Raw genomic sequence first — 6,000 nt, forward strand, 5'->3', positions numbered from 1 at the left:
AAGGACTCTGTTTGAGGACCACGCCCTCGGCATTTCACTGGGAAGTGAGGACTTCTGAGCAATGCGCTGACCACCCTTGGGTCTACACCCTGGACTTGAGCTGCAGCCTCCAGCTGGCTTCCTCACCTCCAGCTGGGCTGTCCTTGCTCCCTGCAGTCTGGTTGGCCCCCAGCCTAAACCCCGCAGTCTATCTTGAAACCAAGTGACCTCCTTTGAGTCCTGACCAAGTTATTCCTCCAATTCCCACCCAAAGTTTTACATCTGTGTTCCAGTCCCTGCCTCTACATGTGTAAATCATGAATTTACCACTGCCAAGGGTCACCGTTTAATGTTGTCCATCCTTTTTTTTTTTTTTTTTAAGATTGTATTTATTGATTCATGGGAGACACACAGAGAGAGGCAAAGACACAGGCAGAGGGAGAGGCAGGCTCCATGGAGGAATCCTGATGTGGGACTCGATCCCGAGACTCCAGGATCACACCCTGGGCTGAAGGCAGATGCTCAACCACTGAGCCCCCCAGGGGTCCCAATGTTGTCCACCCTTAACATCATTTAATTTAGCTTTATATTTCATAAATCCTACTGTAAGTTTCCATATTTAATGGTGAAATTTAGATCTGCTTAATAAAATATGAAAATTAGATCTCCCCACCCCCCCAAAAAAGGTAGCAAAGGAGATGATCGCCAGGTGTAACTTGACTTTGGCTTTGCATCGAAAGAGTGACAGGGACCCTGTTTACTAGGGACCCCCATGTGCAAGACTTGGGCAACTACCCTGTAGATCTCTGACACAGGCAGGGAACTGCTACTTAGGAGTTCATAATAAAGGTAGAAAGTTGTGAACACAGCTAAGATGTGGCTAATTTTGAGAAAGACTTCGGGAAATTGCATGGAAAGGGGGCCTTCTTTGTGTTTATGTTCATGAGGAACATCGGTGTGTAGTATTTTGTAACGCCTTCATCTGGGGTGGAGTCACAGTGATGCTGGCCTCGTAAAATGAGTCAGGATGTGCCCTTTTTTGTTGTTAGGAAAGAGCTTGTGCACAATGGATATAGTTTTTTCCTTGCACGTTTTTTAGAATTCACCAACAAAGCTGTCTGAAGCTGGGATTTCATTTGTGGGAAAATTTTTCAGCTGTAAATTTAATTTCATCTATAATTTGTAGACTTCAAATGGAGGGCTTTATCAAAATGAATCTTGAGTATTCTTTCTCTTCTCATTTCAGTGTTGATAATTTTTATCTTTCAAGAAATTCTTTCAATGTCATCTATATTGTTGAATTTATTGTGAAGTTATTTACAATATTTCTTTATTTTCTTTTTCTTTTCTTTTTTTAAAGATTTTATTTATTTATTCATGGGAGACAACAGACAGACAGGCAGAGACACAGGCAGGGGGAGAAGCAGGCTCCCTGCAGGGAGCCCGATGCAGGACTCAATCCCAGGACCCCGGGATCATGCCCTGAGCCAAAGGCGGATGCTCAACCACTGAGCAACCTAGATTCCCCCGCTCCCCTATTTTCCAGATGTAGAAAGAAAATCTATAGTGAGGTCTGTATTTTTGTCCCTAGTATTGATATTCCACATGTTCTCTATGTTCTGGTCATTCTGGCTAGAGATTTATCAGTTTTACTGATGTTTTCATGAACCAGTTTTATAGTTCCACTGATTTTTTAATTTCTTCTCTTGTTTTTTCAGTATTACAGATTTCTGCTTTAAAACATCATTTCCTCTTGTCATTTGAGTTAAATTTGTTCTTCTAGTTTCTTGAGGTAGGAAATGAGATGATGGATTTGATTTAGGACTTCTTTTCTAAATAAGCATTTAATGCTACAAAGTTTTCTTTAAACATCGCTTTGGCCGAAAGCGCAATGGTGAATTTCTAACATGTCAGTTTTCAATTTTCATTCAGTTCAAAGTGTTTCCTGATTTCTCTATAATTTCTTTTTTGACTCCTGGGTTATTTGTAAGTATGTAATGCGATTTCCAAGTATTTGGGAATGCTCCAGATATCTTTCTAGGACTGATTTCTGGTCTAATTCCACTTTGTATGATTTTAGTTCTCTTAAAATTCTTAAGACTTATTTTATGGCTCATCATATGATTTATCTTTTGAATGTTCTGTGTGTGGCTCAAGAGCATATTGTTAAGTGGAGTGTCCTACGAATATCCATTAGGTCAATTTGGTTGATGGTTTTGGTCAGGCCTTCTATATCCTTAAGGATTTTTTTTTAATCGCTCTATGAGTTACTGAAACGAGTTGTTGAAATCTCAAACTATGATTGTATGTTTGTCTGTTTCTCCCAATTTTGTAAGTTTGTTTGATGCATATTGAAGCATTTTGATTATGCCCCTATACCTTTAGGATTTTTGTAGTCTATTGTTACTGTGTGTACCTATGCATCTTGGATAATAGTCTTTATTTTGAAGTACTAGTTTGATATTCATATAGCTGCCCCATATTTCCCTTAATTAATGTTGGCATTTGTACTTTTTTTATCCTTTTACTCTTAATCTTTGTTTATATATGTTATTTATATTATTTAGATTATTACAGAATATAATTACATCTTTTTCACCCTTTAATCTAATCTAATAATCTTTACCTTTTATTGGGGAGTTTTGTCTACCTACATTTATTGTAATAATAGACATGTTTCAGATTAAATCCATTCCTTTGCTATTTTACCGTCTTGTTGTTTTCTTGCTTGCTGCCTTTTGTAGACTCATTGAATTTTCTAATGGTTCTATTTTATCTTTACTGTTGGATTAATAATTGTTCCTCTCATTTTGTTTTCTAGTAACTGCTACTGCAGTTAATATTATACAATTTTAATTTATCATAGTCCATATTCAAATAATGTTTTACCATATAGTTTTAGGGATCCCTGGGTGGTGCAGTGGTTTAGCGCCTGCCTATGGCCCAGGGCGCGATCCTGGAAACCCGGGATCGAATCCCATGTTGGGCTCCCGGTGCATGGAGCCTGCTTCTCCCTCTGCCTGTGTTTCTGCCTCTCTCTCTCTCTCTGTGTGATTATCATAAATAAATAAAAATTAAAAAAAAAACTATCCCTACCATATAGTTTTAGTGTAAGAATCCTATTACAGTGTACTTCCAATTACCCTTCTTTTCCTTTGTGGCATTATTTTCATACCTTTTACTTCTATTATATGCCACAAAACACAAAATACATTTTTATTCTAATTTTTATTCTTATTATTACTTTAAAAAGTCACATCTTTTTGTATGTTAAAAAATAATTAGAATGTATTTTTATAGCAATCTACATATTTACCACTCTTAGCACTCTTCATTCTATTCTGTACACTAATTTTTCATGTGATATTATTTTCCTTCTTTTTGAAGAAATACTTTCTTAATTTCATAATTAAGATGTCCCAATCATTTATTTCTTTTATTGCTGAGTAATATTTCATGGCATGGGTGTGCCACAGTTTATTTTACACACTGAAGACTGATACCTCCTACTTCATTCTTTGTTTTCAAAACTATTTTTAGAGTAGTTATAGGTTCACAACAAAATTGAGAAGAAGATACAGAGATTTCTCTATATCCACTGTCCTGACATATATATATATCCTCCCCCATTTTCAAGAACATTCGCATGCTGATGCATCTTTTCCCATGGGTGAACCTACATTGACATGTCATAGTCACTCAAGTCTATAGTTTACCTTAGTGTTCATTCTTAGTGTTGTGCATCCTGTGCTTGGACTAATGACTCATGATGACATCTATAAGTCATTTTAATGTTATACAGAGTATTTTTACTCTCCAAAAAAATCCTCTGAGTTCAGCCTATTCATTTCTCTCAACCCCCACCATCTTACTGTCTCCATAATTTTGCCTTTCCTCAAAATGTCATCTATTTGGAATCAAATAGTATGTAGTCTCTTCAAGTAGGCTTTTTCAATTAGTAACATGCACTTAAAGTTCCTCCATGTCTTTTCATGACTTGGTAGTTCATTGGTTTTTAGCACTGAATAATATTGCATTATTTGGTATGTACCACAGTTTGTTTATTTACCCACTGAGGACATCATGGTTGCTTCCAAGTTTTGGTAATTATAAATTAAGTTGCCATAAATATCTATGTGTAGGTTTTTATGTGGACAGAATTTTCCCATTCCTTTGTGTAAACACTAAGGAGTATGATTGCTGGACCACAAGTAAGACTAGGTTTAGTTTAGTTTTTTTAAAATTTAAATATTTTTTAATTTAAGTTTTAGGTAGTTAATGTATAGTGTAATGTTGGTTTCAGATATAGAACTTAGTGATCCATCACTTATATACAACACCCAGTACTCATCATCACAAGTGCCTTCCTTAATACCCAGCCCCCATCTAGCCCATCCCTCACCCACTTCCCTCCATCAGCCCTATTTGTTTTCTATCATTAAGAGTCTCTTCTGGCTTGTTTTCCTGTCTCTTTTTTTTTTCTTTCTCCCCTTCCCCTATGCTCATCTGTTTTGTTTCTTAAATTCCACATATGAGTGAGATCATATGGTATTTGCCTTTCTCTGACTGACTTTTCTCACTTAGCATAATACACTGTAGCTCCATCCATGTTGTTGAAATGGCAAGATTTCATTCTGTTTGATGGCTTAGTAATATTCCATTATACATCTATGCCACATCTTCTTTACACATTCATCAGTCAAAATACATAACCGTCTTGCAAATTGGCTGTCCTGACCCACCAACAGTGAATGAGAGTTCCTATTGCTCCACATCCTCACCAGCATGTGGTGTTGTCAGCGGTCTAGGCTTAGACCAGTCCCATAGGTGTGTAGTGGTATTTCATCATTGTATAATTTGCATTTCCTTGATGATATGTGATGTGGAACATCTTTTTATAGGCTTAGGTGCCATCTGTGTATCTTCTTTGGCAAAGTGTCTGTTAAGGTCTTTGGTCCGTTTTGTTTATGACAACATGAATGTTAAGGGACCCTGTCCCTTAGGCTTCTGCAGTTATGTCCACTTACTTTCCTAGTCTGTCTTCTCTCTTGTTTAGTTTTGATAGTTTCTATTATTCCCACTTTGAGTTCACTGATTTCATTTCCTCTTTCCCCTCTGTTCTGTGATTGAGCCCATCCATTGAATTTTTTATTTTGGTTATTGTATTTTTTTAGCTAAAATATTTCCACTTGTTCCTTTTTATATCTTCTGTTTCTTTGCTGAGGCTTTCTATTTTTAAGTTCATTTCAAGCATGTTCATAACTGCTTTTTGAAGCATTTTCGTGACGGTTGCTTTAAAATCTTTGTTAGATAATTCTAATTTCTCTGTCATCTTGGTGTTAGAGTCTTTTGACTTTTTCCCCCTCACTCAGAGATCTTCCTGTTTCTTAGTGTGATGAATCATTTTTGATAGAAACCTAGACATTTTAAATATTATATTTTGAGATCTTGGATCTTTCTAAACCTTCTGTTTTATCTGGCTTCTTCTAACACTGTTCCTCCAGGGGAAGGGGATGACACCACCTCATTCCTGTGAGGAGGGGGAGGATAGAAATCCAGGTTCCTCATTCAGCCTCTTATGACATATGGGTGGGGGAGGGGCTTCTCATTCCTGCTGAGTGTGGGTGGGGTTTCTAGCTCTTTACTGTTAGCATCCAGGAAGAGGGTGTTAGGAATGCCTCATTGCTGCTCCTCTTATGGCCTCATTGGACACCATTGGCAGGTGGCTTCTTTACCACTGTGCACTGGTAAAACTGCTGTCAATATTCTGCGTCCCCTTTGGTGCTGCCCCTATGGTGATGGGAGGGGCATCTAGTTACTCTTGGGTAGGATGGAGTCTAGGCTCACCACCTGGTGTGTTGAACGTCCTGGCTCCCTAGTCTCCTTGCCAACACTACTCTGGTGAGGGTTTGTGGGTACCTGATTACAGCTTGCAAGGATGGACATCTGGTGCCCCCAACTTGGCCTTTGTTGGACAGCATTTTTTTCCGTGGTCTTTAGCTGGAATAGAGTAGCTTGTGT

This window comes from Vulpes vulpes, chromosome 8 (assembly GCF_048418805.1).
Source record: "Vulpes vulpes isolate BD-2025 chromosome 8, VulVul3, whole genome shotgun sequence".
Classification (NCBI taxonomy): domain Eukaryota; kingdom Metazoa; phylum Chordata; class Mammalia; order Carnivora; family Canidae; genus Vulpes; species Vulpes vulpes.